Raw genomic sequence first — 15,408 nt, 5'->3', positions numbered from 1 at the left:
ATAGTAGTTTGCTGAAACGTGATGTATTTTAATGTAAAATAGGATAAAATACATGACGAAAACAAAAGATTTTACCGCGTTACGGAAGCCTGGGTTACGGAATTTCGCTCTTATGGAATTTGTAAATTATGACCAATAATTTCGTGTTACGGCCCGTAAATCCGCCCTTACGGAAATTGGGGTAAATTTTAACAGACACAAGGCCTCACACATGCCATTCAGACTGACAGACATGACAAGTTTTACCAACCATAAAGACAGTTGAAGCTTTAAACATCACTCACAATGTATCTTGAATATTCCAACTGTAATCAGACATACCTAAGTTGCCTCAACAATTGCAACCCCAGTTGCAATATCAAATTCTGTGTCACTACTAGAAAATAATAGTCTCTGGTGCACTCTTAAGATTAAGAGAAAACGGACGACTCAGGAGTGCAGAAGTGAGAGAAAACGGACTCCTATGACGGTGTCATGGTCACGTTGACTGCTGATCTATTTAACTGATGATTCTTATTAAACTCCACGCCCGCAAAACATGAGTGAGTTAGCGACCCGAGAAGACGTGTTTTTTCCCCATACACGCTACACTTGTGTTCCCTCCCAGAGTCCCGCCTTTGTGAAGACAGTTGTCAATGCGTGGTTTATTCCACTTTCTCCTGGGAAGCTCAATCTTGAATTAGTCTGGGTAAATCAACTTAAATAATTCGCCAGACCTTTGTCAACTGAGGGTCATCTTTGAATGAGTAACAGTTAGTTTGTTTGTAATTATTGTCATTGCGGGAGTAGCGATCACTGGCAACTCAGGGGTATATATACTCAAGACGAGCCAGGGAGAGTGCTCCTTGACGCTGCTCCAATGTTTCTCCAGGTATGTTTATGTGTAGCCATTCAGTTAATTCAGTCAATTGTAGTGAATATCAGTGTTCACCAGTGTTCATGATTTAACAGTTGAATTGTCATTCACCCAGTGTAGAAGTAATATAACGTAAATACGTCTGTCGTCTAGACAAGAGAGTTTGTTTGTGTTGTCATGTCCCCTGACGTCTGCTCTCCCGTTTGTCTCCAGATCCCATTGTGATTCTTGAATCGCTCTACCATTCAACAACGGCCTCGGATGTAGTAGATAACCAGCAGGGATCATATACGAAACGATGGCACCGATGCGGCCTGATTAATGTGCCCCACGGCTTCGTTGGGCCAGACCCCAGACCCGCCATGTGTCTGGCTACACCACAATAACAACAGTGGCGAGCCCCAGTGCTGTACCCTGGGTTACTCCTTGGAAGTGTATGTCCACAGTGAGGGTTGTAACATGTATGTTAGGGATAATTAGATGGAAATAATTATTCCATGTTGGGTAGTGGACCCCTGTATATGCTAGTTTAATTATTTACGAGTATGTTGAGTAAGTACTGAGTCTGCAATAAGCCCAGGAGTTGAGCCTGGTAGTTATATGATTAATACAATATCTTTCCCCATTGATTGCATATTAATAAACGTGTTCTTAGAGTACTTCAGGTGTATTCCTTTCTCCCACAGTATTTTACCTTTATTTCCATCCAAGTGACTTGATACCAGAATTACCATACCCATGTGCCTAGACCCTTGACCATGCTACCAAAAGAATAAGTGACGGAACTGAGTAAGAGTAAGACTAAGAGAAGTAAGTAAGATGAGGGTGGTGTAGAGACAGAGAGGGAACCCGCGCCCTCACAACAGGGCACTCAAATAAACATACACATAGCTGTATAATGCAATATTATGCAATATTAACCCCTAAATTGGTGTTTTAAGAAGGTATATCAAAAATTATTTAATGTACTGTATTGTATATGTTTATAAATGTTTATTTTCATTAATAAAAGTGCTTGAATTACTTTTTGGGGGCCGAAAAAATTCCTTAGGAACGCATCTCCAGTTTTATAATGGAAGTCAATGGGAAAATAGGTTTCGCGTCACGGAATTTCGCGATACGGTCAATTTTCCGGGAACGGAACCCTTCCGTAACGCATGGGATGCCTGTACTCCTTTTTGGTTAAAATACTGTTATATTACAATGGTATTCTATACATACTGTGCTTGATATAATGCATTCACGGAAATGTAATATTTTTGCTGAAATGACGTACGTATTACAGTGGAAAGTGGGATAAAATCGTGACGAAAACAATGACTTTCGCTTTCTTTCGTTCAAAAGATGTTACCGTAATCGCTTTTCGATTGGTTTTCAGTTAAAAAACTGTTGTATTACAATAATATTCTATCCTAATTGACTTGAATAAATATTACGATACCATATTTCTGAATATTTTCATTAAAATCCATCCAAATCATTTTCCTTGTCATCATCTGCAGCACCAAACAGCTCCTCCCAGTCCTCTCCTTGAACAGGGCTAGAGGGTACGTGTTTTTCGAACCGTTATCAGTTAAAAAACTGTTACATCACATGTATATTTTACCTAAACTGCGCCTGAATGAATATATTCTCGGAAATAAATAGAAGTTTTGCTGAAACGTTATGTATTTCAATGTAAAATAGGATAAAATACATGTCGAAAACAAAAGACTTTACCTAAGCTTTCGATGTTCTTGAGATGTTATTGGTTTTTTTAATAGTTTTCGGTTAAAATACTGTTATATTACAATGATATTCTATTCATACTGTGCTTGATATAATACATTCACGGAAATGTAATATTTTTGCTGAAATGACGTACGTATTACAGTGGAAAGTGGGATAAAATCGTGACGAAAACAATGACTTTGAAATATAATGCAATATTAACCCCATAATCGGTTAATTCGGACAATCGGCTAAAACGGACATCCTTCCCCCTATTAGTCCGAATTAACGAGGGTCGACTGTACTGTATTGGCGGGCTGGCCGATCAGCTGATGCACACAGCAAAACGTGTTTGTCGCAAGGATTTCATTAATCGAAGTTTTGTTCATTAATCGAACTGAAAATCCTTATGGGACCTAATTCATTAACCGAAATTTCGTTAATCGAACCGTCCGTTAACCGAGGAACCTCTGCATAGTATAAATATTGGTGTTGGCAGAATAATTGTATAATACTGTATAGTATAAATACAGGGTGTCCCATAGGTTTCCATACAACGTATCACCAACGCCATTACAAGCATAACTCCAGCTGTGCTTGAACGTGTTCTTCAGCAGTGGAGGACACGCATTGAAGAGTGTTTTCAACAGAATGGTAGTCATGTAGAGCATATTATATAAATAAAAATGGATTTTCATATAAAATTTATTTTTCCTATGTATGGAAATGTATAGGACACCCTGCATTGGTGTTGGCAGAATAATTATATAATATTGTATAGTATGAATATTGGTGTTGGCAGAATAATTATATAATACTGTATAGTATAAATATTGGTGTTGGCAGAATATATATATACTAATATAGTATAATTATTGGTGTTGGCAGAATACTTATATAATACTGTATAGTATGAATATTGGTGTTGGCAGAATAATTATATAATACTGTATAGTATGAATATTGGTGTTGGCAGAATAATTATATAATACTGTATAGTATGAATATTGGTGTTGGCAGAATAATTATATAATACTGTATAGTATGAATATTGGTGTTGGCAGAATAATTATATAATACTGTATAGTATGAATAATGGTGTTGGCAGAATAATTATATAATACTGTACTGTATAGTATGAATATTGGTGTTGGCAGAATAATTATATAATACTGTATAGTATGAATATTGGTGTTGGCAGAATAATTATATAATACTGTATAGTATGAATATTGGTGTTGGCAGAATAAATATATACAGGTTGTACCTCTCTAGTCCGGCAACCTCGGGACCTGACCGGTGCCGGACCATGGAAATTCACCCTTTTCCTGGATAGATAGTGACTTGTGCTTATGCCTGGAAGCACTAGCACCACTTTCTCTGCATCATGGTCTCTTTGAAGACATATTGAAGGGTTAAATGTCGTATAGTAGCTTCTTAAATTTCGCGAGTTTTTAATTCTTAACGTATTTTATTGGAACACACAAAAAAAAAAATAAATAAAAATTTTGACGGCGGAAACTTGAATTTCGAAGGGTTTGAACAGCCCGCCAACGTGCAGACGACATGCATAATAGTGTAAACAGAGTCATTTCTCTTATGTACAAAAGATTCATTATTGTTTATTACTGAATGTCTTTTTTATTGAATTAATGTTTATGTGTGCAAAATGAGCAATACAATTCATTAATAATACGTAGAATATTAAAACACACGAGGAAATGACAAAGCATTGTTTTCGTTGATTACAAAACCAGTGACTGACTGGTTCTACATATAAAACTGAAGAAAATAAGACCTTGGTTGTAGCTGTAGTAAAATTATTATGGTTGTTTTAAGTAATGTTATTTAATGTTAATAAATGGAAATAAATGGAACAATAGAAGTAGCTAACGATAATGGTAAAGAAAAAAGAGAGATCGCATATGTAAGTGCGCATGCGCACACGTGAAAACATATCACCATTACTTTACATAAGAATATGAAAGCAACACTTATTTACTGTTCATATATATTTTAATTAATGTTTCTGAATTTGTTTTTATTGAATTAATGTACGTGTGAGCAAAATTAACAATACAATTTATTAATAATACGTGGAATATTAGAGGAGACGAGACGGCTGCCAGTGACTGATTGGTTCTACATATAAAACTGAAGAAAATAAGACCCTGAGTTTAGCTGTAGTAAAATTAATGTAAAAAATGAATATGGTTGCTTGAAGTACCTGTAATGTTATTTAATGTTAATAAATGGAACAATATAAGTGGCTAACCATTAATGGTAAAAAAAAAAGTGAGACTGCTCGTATGTAAGTGCGCACATGTGAAAATATATCGTCATTACTCTACATAAGAATATGAAAGCAACACTTATTTACTGCTCATATATATTGAAGGGTTAAATGTTGTACTCTGTATAGACAAGCAGAGAGAGAGAGAGAGTGCAGCCGAACTGCCGGATGTAAACAAACCTTAATTTCCCGCGGCTTTTTTTTTTTTAAGGGGATTAGCCCAGCCGGGCATAGGTCACTGACCCACATTGGGGCCTGAGGGGCAAAAATTTAATACTCCTGTAATAATAATAATATTTCAGATAAGTAAAAAAAAAAAAAATAAAAAAAAAATGCTGCCTATCTACCTATTGGACAAACCAAAATCGTTCCGGACCACGGGAGTTTCCGGACCACAGAATGCCGGACTAGAGAGGTACAACCTGTACTAATATAGTATAATTATTGGTGTTGGCAGAATAATTATATAATATAGTATAATTATTGGTGTTGGCAGAATAATTATATAATACTGTACAGTGACCCCTCGGTTAACGAACTCAATCCGTTCCAGAAGGTCGTTCGTTAACCGAAACCATTGTTTCAATGGGTTTTTGGGTAATTGGTTCCAGCTCACCGAAAATTTCCTAAATTCAACAAAAATGGTAGAAAAGTTCACTTACTTTGAGGTGTGTATGTAGAAGGCTCCTGGATGATGATGATGATGATGATGATGGGAATTACAATGGGGGTGGAGGAGAAGGAAGAAGAGAAGGCATTGGGGTGGAAGAGAAGTCACCAAATGGCACCATTTCACCCATAAATTTTAGTTCTCTTGGTGTATTTCAGGATTATTTTCTTTAAATCAACACTGCACTGCATTATATATTGTCAATATGTAAAATATATTTCAAAATGACCAATAATTTGCTTGGAAACACAGAAAAAAAGCGTTTAGTTGAAGAGAGTCTCAAGCAAGATGTTACCTCCAGTGAAAACAGAGAGAGACTAACGCCGGTTTGCTGTGTTAAGAGGCTGGATGCTGCGCTTTAAACTAGTCACTTTACCTTCAATTATGTTCAATAATTGTTAAAATGACTAAAAAATTGAATATTAAACTTTTAAAATTATTGAATAGTATAAATTTCTTGATATTTACTAAAATAGTTAGGAATTTAAGCCCTAGAACCGATTAATGTATTGGCAGACTGATACTAAAGCTGGTTGCCCGGCCAGTGCAAGCGAAAACATGTTGAGGTCGGTTCGTAAGAAATTCGTTAACCGAATTTTTGTTCGTTAACCGAATTTTTGTTCGTTAACCGAATTGAAGATCCTTATGGAAGGCAGTTCGTTAACCGAAATTTCGTTAACCGAGGTGTTCGTTAAACGAGGGGTCACTGTATAGTATGAATATTGGTGTTGGCAGAATAAATACAGTGGGGCATGCTATAATGAGTCTAATTGGTTCTAGAACCTTGTTCGTTATAGCATTCGTTCGTTATAGGATTAATCCGTTCCAGGCCCCCAAATACAACCACTTAACACTGAAAAATATAATAAAATTGTAAAAATTGTAAAAAAGTGCATAAATATGCATCTAAACCCCTGAAATAAAGAATATCATTAATACTTGTAATAATAAACAATAAATTATTAAAAAAAAAATAAAAATTAAATAATGTTCGTTGTAGGAGTTTCGTTCGTTATAGCATTCTCAATTTTATAGGTAAAACCGTTCGTTATAGGAATATTCGTAGTAGGATCCGTTCGTTATAGCATACCCCACTGTATATACTAATATAGTATAATTATTGGTGTTGGCAGAATAATTATATAATACTGTATAGTATAAATATTGGTGTTGGCAGAATAATTATATAATATAGTATAATTATTGGTGCTGGCAGAATAATTAGGGACCTCAAAAAGTCACAGTTAAGTGATCAATCGTGCTGTACTGTATATCAATATCAAAAACTTATGGGGAAAATTAGGTTCCGTTCTGAGAGCCTGAAGACCCCAAACAAGTTTTATATCTTGCTCCTATAATTATTATGATGACTCTATATTCAAGGTGTGAGGAAACAGTGGGAATACACTGTCACATGTCCACTTAATGACTACACATGGCGCATAGGAAAGTTACCGTGGGTGATGCAATTATATAAAACTAATGTATGTAACCCACAGCAATATAAGTATTACTGTCTGTTAGACAGGGGCTAATACACATGTACACACAATCTTTCAAACAGAATGTGCTCCCCAAAACATTATAAGGTCAAAAATGTAAATGGAATAAACATATTTTGAGTGTGAGGGATAGACATACATATATTTCTTCATTTTCAAAACTATCTTGAACTCCCATTTTCTCCGTCACATTGAACGCCTTTCTCTTTTGTCGGATCATCAGTATGGCTTTCGCCAGGTGAGATTTACTGGTGATCTGCTCTCCTATTGCACCCATCTTTGGTCATCCTCTCTTAGGGATTATGAGGAAACTTTCATCGTGGCCCTCGACATCTCCAAAGCATCTCACAGGGTATGGCACAAGTCTTTGCTATCTAAACTTCCCTCTTTTGGTTTCTCTCCCCCACTTTGTTTTCTCATCTCTTGCTTCCTTGAGAACCGATCCATGGCAGTTGTTGTCGAGTGATCGATCTCTCGCTCTTTCTCTACCAGTAGTGGTGTTCCACAGGGTTCTGTTCATTCACCTATTCTCTTCCTTCTTTTTATCAATGATTTACTTCACACTACAACTAATTCTATCCATTCTTACGCTGATGATTCTACTCTTCACTCTTCTTCACATTTTCCCCTTCCTCCTAACTCTCAAACTAGATATGTTTCTAGAGCTGATATCATTACTTCTATCAATGCGGATCTGTGCAGCATCTCTAAATGGGGAGGTACAAATTTGGTTAAGTTCAATAGTAATAAAACTCAATATTTACCAATTTCACTTTGTAAATTAGACCATCTCCCACCAATTACATTTCAGGACGCTATCATCGTGTCAAATTCTGAAATAAATATGTTAGGCCTCACCATTTCCTCCAATATGTCCTGGAAATCATACATCGTTAATATAGCTAAAGCTGCCTCCTGAAAGTTGGGAATGTTGTACAGATGCCGTAGCTACTTCACTCCTGAGCAGTTGCTCCAAGTACAGTTGGTCCTCATATTACGCGGTCCCGCATTCCGCGTTTCACCGTTAAAAAGGTGCCTTGCCAGAACCTAACATTTTCACATTCCGCGGTCGTGAACCCCATTACGCGGAGAGCGGCTGGCAAGCCGCGCCATTTTTGGATCCAAACCTCCCGCCATCCGCCATGTTGTGTAAGAGGACCAACTGTACAGTTGGTCCTCACATTACGCGGTTAATGTAACCCGGAGGGTCCCGCGGAAAGTGAGGAACGCGTAAAGTGAACAACATAACATATGGGATTAATTTAAATGGAGTCCAGGCCGATCCCCAAACTCCACTTTTTGACGACACACAACTATGTCGTAGTAAAAATTTTATCTTAACTTTATGATGGTATGAAAAAACAAGTAATATAGAAGAGGTTAGGTTAGGAAAGATAAAGGTTAACATAGGAAAAATAAAGAATAGGTTAAAAAACTAAAAATTTTGTGTAACACTTACGGTAGTAGAAGAGATGGGTCGGCATACGGGGATGGAGACTGGTTCCGAGGCAGAGGGCAGATTACTGGCCCTCAGGTGAATCACCATTACTAGGTGAATCATCATCACTGTCACTTACAGTTGTCAGGGCTTCCCTGACAAATCCCTCAAAGTCAACTTCACTGTCACTATCACTGGCTTGGGCTGGCTGTGGTGGGTTGCGGGTGAAGAAATCTGTTATGCTTTGCTGACGGCTGGCGTTGATGTTGTCGTGATACACCTTGATGTACGGCTCCATAGCCTGCACCAGCCGGTTATGGAAGACTTCATAGCGGTCATCGTCATTGTCGCGGGAAAGGAAGGACTTCATCTTCTCTGCACACTCCATGGCACCCTTAATATCACTATGACTTAAATTGTGTTCTTCGGAGACTGACGCACCTTCTTCCTCCTCTTCACTGACGTGTTCTTCTTCCAACATCTCGTCGGCAGTCACTTCAGGATTTCTGATCACCTCCAGGATGTCGTCGTTGGTGGTCTCGGAGAAGCCTGGAACTGTAACAGTCTGCGCAGCTTCTCTGGCAAGGTTCACTGCTACTGCAACATTCTGAACCTCACCAGTCACAGATTGACTCCTCCTCTCACCTGGTATTCCATGCAACACATGTCTCCATGCGTGACGAATTGTAGCAATAGACAGCTGATCCCATGACTCCACCAAGATGTCCACAGCTTTCTTGATGTTAAATATTCTCCAGAATTGTTTGAAGAGTATTTTTTGCTGTTCTAACCGTTGTTCCTCATCTTCGTCGCTCTTGCTATCGGTGGTGGTGTCACTCAGGTCACGCAACTCTTCCCTGGTGTTGGTGTAGTTGTTGAGGAGCTGGAATTTTTTTGTTGAGAATGCTGCTTTCACATTGCAAATCAACTCCTGGTCCATGGGCTGTAATATAGACGTAGTGTTGGGAGGAAGGAAGACCACTTTTACGTTGGGGTGACGATCTAACAGTAGGGGCGAGTGTCCTGGTGCGTTGTCCAGCAGCAACAAAATATTAAATGGGACATTCTGTTGCTCACAGAATTTCTTTACATCGGGAACAAAACAGTCATCAAACCAGGAGAGGGACAGTGTAGAGAACATCCATGCCTTACGTGCTGTCAGCCAGTGGACATTTAGCTTGGTCATGTCCATGGTTTTGTAGGCGTGCGGCTTGCGTGCTGTGTGGATCACCGATAACTTGAGCTTACAGGTACCGGAGGCATTGGTGGCAAACAGGACGGTGATGCGTTCCTTCTGCATTTTCCGGCCCCGAATCCTGCTGGCATTCTTCACAATGTAGGACTTGGAAGGTAGTTTTCTCCAGAAAAGACCAGATTCGTCCATGTTAAACACCTCGTCGTCACTGTACTGTCCTTCCTCCATAATCTCACGTAAAAACGGAGGAAATTCCCAAGCCGCAGCACGATCAGCACTCGCTTCTTCACCACCAATGTTTATATTGGTGATCTTGTTCCGGATCTTAAACCTCTGTAACCACCCAGAGGAAGCAGTAAAGGGTTTGGGCTCTGTAATTCCCATCTTTCGTGCCACTGCCATGTACAGTTCACGTGCGTAGTCCTTCACAGAGCAAGTGTCGACCGCCATGTTCCGTCGCGCCTGACGCACCAAGTACCTCACAAGTAATTTTTCTGTCTTGAGAAGCACCTGGTTGTGAAAATACTTGATCATAGAAGCACCTGTAGACTTTGTGATCTTCATGTGCTCCTTTATCTTGGCTGAATCCTTCTTTATAGTCCGGATCGTAGATTCGTTGACACCATGCTGGCGCGCGAGATCAACTTGCCGTGTTCCTTTCTCCAAATCTTGAATAATTTGGTACTTCACCTCGTAGCTTAAGGAACGTCGTGTCTTCTTTGGCTTAGTGCCGCTGGGTCCAGGTAAGGAAAGGTTTTTCTCTGGGGGTGGTGGTCCGGCGGAAGCCATTTTACGGAACAATGGATGTGCGTTAACACGGAGTGGCCTTGAGGGATGAAATTGTCGAGGCTAGGTCAAGCGTCGTCTTTCCTCCCTCCCTCCCTCCCCCGGGTGGACACGTCATAATACTTTAAGCCAATTACAGCTAGCAGCAGAGGAGGGTAGGGATGCATGGCCAATCACAGGTCTTGTACGTCATATGACGTCATTGATAACGCAACAAAGACACACTGCGCAACCTTACCGCGCCGCTTGCCCAAGCGGAGGGAGGAGGAGGGAGAGGCAGGCAGGCGGGCAGGCGGGTGGCGCGTGGGGAAAATCTAAAAATAGCGTCGCGCCGGACACTCTCCGCGTAATGGCGTTCGCGACCGCGGAATGTGAGAATGTTAGGTTCTGGCAAGGCACCGCGTTAACGGTGAAACGCGGAATGCGGGACCGCTTAATGTGAGGACCAACTGTATATAAGGGATTCATTTGTCCTAACTTGGAGTACTGCTCTCATATCTGGGGTGGCTCTTCTTCTGTCCAACTATTAGATAGGGTGGAATCAAAGGCATTTCGTCTTATTAACTCTCCTCCTTTAGTCGACAATCTCTCTTCCCTTTCTCTTCGCTGCAATGTTGCTTCACTCTCTCTCTCTTATAGGTACTTTAACGGGCAATGTTCGGTGGATTTGGCATCCTGTGTACCGCGGGCAAGGCCGTAGCCTCACAACACACGTCTTGCTCCCGGTGCCCACCGTTTCTCTGTGGATGTGGGTCACACGAGAATAACCCGTTATAGTACCTCCTTCTTTCCTCACACAGTCAAACTGTGGAATGCTCTGCCTTCTTCTGTGTTTCCATACTTATACAATCTGTCTCACTTTGAAAAGCTGGTTTTCCGGCATCTTCGTGGCGAAGATCAGTGCTACTCAAAGTGGTGGTACGCGAGCCATCGGCTGCCGGTCCGCAGAGATGTGTTGGCTAACGACTCAATGAAGCCGTCAAACCTCATGAGGCATTTAAATACAAATTGTCATGGTTTTAGTTTTCGGAGTGGTAGTATGAGTGGATTATATTATATAAAGATTATATTATGTTGTGTTTCTTATTTCCTACCGTAGAATTCGATACCTTCACACTGGTTACTTACAGGAGATCATGGTGTATCTACGTAGAAGTTCACTCCACCACTCGACATTCCATGATTGATACTTGATAAATGATGATTTAATGAATTCCATTAATTTCCAACATCTATCTAAGTTATTGGTTATACTTTGTCATAACCAATCAGTCATTACCTTTAGTAATAATAAGATAGGATCACAGATACGGGCAGATAATTGCACTTACATTTATTTGTCAAGCTTCCATACAATGATTTACAATTTGCATGGATAAATGATTCACTCACATTCACGCTGTAATAAAATTAATCTTCTAAAGAGAATTTTCAACTTGGGGACACATGTGATTACTCTACTATGGGTAAGACTTAACAGAGCCTTAATTTTTCAAGTGATACATTTATTGTCAGCCTGAATTGCTTTTGTTGCAACGAGGCTTCCGCACAAGAACTTCTTTCCACGGACCATAACAACAAAAAGTACTCTTGGGTTACCACACATAGTCTCATGTCACTGACAGTCACTGTAGACGGCTGTCGTGACAAGGAGAACTGATAAGCGTGACTTGAATTAACCATTTAGGTGCAATAGAGCAGCCTGGATTGCTTTTGTTGCAACCAGTCTTCCGCAAGTGATATTTCCACGGGATAACAACCTAGGTTAACACACTTAATCTCGTGTCGACGACGGTCCACAGGGCGGAGTGGGGTGGAGGACTCTGTGTGGTGTGGTGCCCCGCTCCCTTTCAGGAGGGAGAGAGTCAAGACGACTTCTTAACTAACCCATGGCCAAGGGGATACTACATAAAATGAGGTTTTTGGGTGTGAAGCGATGAACAGTACAACACTGTTTCACTGCCCACCCCCCCTAAAGGCTGGCTAACATGCCACTAATGGAAAATATATGTCCCAGTTATGCCTCGCTGGGTGTCTTATCTCTAGTCAAACAAACTTTGGAGTTGGTTGCGTAGGTAAGCCTAACGCAACCCATGACACAAATCATAAAGAAATAAGTTCAAAGTTGAAAGAATTCTTTGAAAGAAAGCATGTTGATTTAAAGGGCCGTCAGAAACAGATCTTTGAGGTGTAACACATAAATACTTGTGCTTTGCGGGCTTCTTATAAAGTAACATTTCGAGTTGCTAAGGCTAAAAAGCCATACACAATCGGTGAGACGATAGTGATAGGCTGTATTAAAGATGTCTGCATGGAAATGCTGAGCGAGACGGCGGCAAGGAAAGTGGCTCGGGTGCCACTTTCAAATGACGCTACAGCTCGACGCATTCACAATCTAGCTCACTATATGGAAGATCGGCTCATAGGACAGATTAAATTAGCAAAGTACTTTTCTTTGCAGCTTGATGAATGTACAGATGTTGATAATATGGCAATTCTGCTGGTGTATGTGCGCTTTGAACATGAGGGTGATTTGAAGGAAGAGATTTTTTTTCTCTGCTTCACTACCAACAAAAACAACTAGTGAAGTGTTCAAGACTGTGAGCGACTACAGTATTACCCCGCTTTACACGGTTTCACTTTCCGCGATTTCTTCTCATTTACGCGGTACCTTGCCAGAACCGGACTTTCACTTTCCGCGGTGCATCTACTCATATACGCGGTGAAGTACAATTTTTTTATTTTTTTATTTAGCTCATAAAATTCATACAAATTATCCGGCCAGAATATAATTTACATTGCTGGAATTCTTACAATATGATGATCATTTTGAATATAAACATCATGGATTTTGCATTAGACATACAAATTTTAGATCTAATGTAATAATTTGGTTTACACAAAGCAAATATTATATCTTTTGTGCAAAATATATGAAGTTTACATTCAAAATATTCCCTGACCTGCAAGGAATCCAGAAATGTCAATTACATTATCCTAACTTTAGTCTGAGGTATTATTTATTACTAAAAGTTAAAGTCTAGTATTTTCACCCAACATTTCTCTGGTAGGGAGGGAAGGTGGGGGGTGGGGGGGAGGGTTGGGACCGACCGACCAACCCAGCTGGCGATAGTGTGAGGAGGGGGGAGGCAAGGTGGGGTACTTTGATTGACAGATAGTGTCGTGAAGAATATTTTTTTTTTATTAACTGAAGATATTTGTTTTAGCTCATAAAATTCATACAAATTACTGGACCAAATATAATTTACATTGCTGGAATTCTTACAATATGATGATCATTTTGAATATAAACATCATGGATTTTGCATTCGACATACAAATTTTAGATCTAATGTAATAATTTGGTTTACACAAAGCAAATATTTTATCTTTTGTGCAAAATGTATTAAGTTTACATTCAAAATATTCCCTGACCTGCAAGGAATCCAGAAATGTCAATTATATTATCCTAACTTTAGTCTGAGGTATTATTTATTACTAAACGTTAAAATCTAGTGTTTTCACCCAACATTTCTCAGAGAGGTAGGAGCTAGTGAGCTGGGAAGAGGGGGGGGGGGGATTTGAGTCCATTATTTGAATGGACATTAACCTGGTGACTGTATTTCTCTTAAATATTAATTGTGTGAGCATACCATCATAAATTTAGATGTTATTTTTACTACAACATAGGTATTGTGTCGGAAAAAGTGGAGTTTGGGGGTCGGGCCAGTCTCTATTGGAATTAATCCCATATGTTCTGTTGTTCACTTTACGCGGTTTTCACTTTCCGCGGTACCCTGTGGGTTCAATTGACCGCGTCGTCGAGTGCTACTGTATATCGTTAACAGATGTGTGGGTTGGATTTCAAGTTTTGTGTAGGCGTATGTTCTAATAGCGCTGTCGTAATGCTAGGACGGCATTCGGGAGTGGTTACTCAGATGAAGGCGCTTGACCTAGAATGCAAGTCGACGCAATGCTTCCTTCACCGAGAAAGTCTTGCAACAAAAAAATTGTCAACAGAACTAAACAGTGTGCTCAGCGAGGTTGTAAAAATTGCGAACCATGTAAAGGCAAATGCTTTAAATTCGAGGCTATTCACTGCAATATGTGATGATATGGGAGCTGATCATAACAGCTCCTATTGCATGCCGATGTACAGTACGTTGGTTATCGAGAGGAAAAGTCCTGTCAAGAGTACTTTAGCTACGAAACGAGCTTGCCGAGTTTCTTCAGGACAAAAAAACAAATTGGTCACAATTGTTTCGAGATGTGGATTGGCTAGCCAAGCTGGCTTATTTGGCTGATATCTTTGCCATCTTAATGATCTCAACACCTCCATGCAGGGAAGGATGGCTTCGAGTTTTACAATGGCAGACAAGATCGACGGACAAAAACGAAAGCCTGAAGCATGGAAGAGTCGAGTGTCAAGAGATTGTTATGACATATTTCACCAATTAGCGACAGTCATCGCCGAAGCAGGCGAAGGCCTTAATGTTACATCTCTACGAATTGTCATCAGAGAACACTTGACGAATTTGGCAGAACGTTTTCAGCATTACTTTCCAGCAGAAGAAGATCCACGGAAAGGGAATGAATGGATCCGAAATCCGTTTATGTCATTGAGAGATGACCCAAGTGTCACTATGGAGGATAAATTGTTGGAGCTGGCTGCTGACGAAGGATAGAAGATGAGTTTCGAAACTAATACATCACTTGGTTCCTTTTGGATAAAAGTGAAAGCAGAATATCCTGAGCTTACTGAAATTGCTCTGAAAACTCTTCTCCCATTTCCTTTAACATACCTCTGCGAAACTGGCTTTTCAACCATGAGTGTCATTAAGACAAAGTACAGGAATAGTATGGATATTCATTCTCCATTGCGCGTGGCACTGTCCTCAATTGAACCACGATTGGTTAAGCTGACAAAGAAGAAGCAGGCTCATATTTCACATTAGTAA

At 39.7% G+C, this 15,408-nt stretch overlaps 1 pseudogene; it reads left to right on the top strand.

Annotated features, from left to right (window-relative positions):
- Positions 1 to 6,964: 6,964 nt before the first annotated feature.
- On the top strand, positions 6,965 to 15,405 carry LOC121865913 (annotated as a pseudogene).
- The last annotated feature ends 3 nt before the right edge of the window (positions 15,406 to 15,408 follow it).

Source organism: Homarus americanus, unplaced genomic scaffold, assembly GCF_018991925.1.
Source record: "Homarus americanus isolate GMGI-L3 unplaced genomic scaffold, GMGI_Hamer_2.0 scaffold11054, whole genome shotgun sequence".
Taxonomy (NCBI): Eukaryota; Metazoa; Arthropoda; class Malacostraca; order Decapoda; family Nephropidae; genus Homarus; species Homarus americanus.
This window is presented reverse-complemented; position numbering and strand designations above follow the sequence as displayed.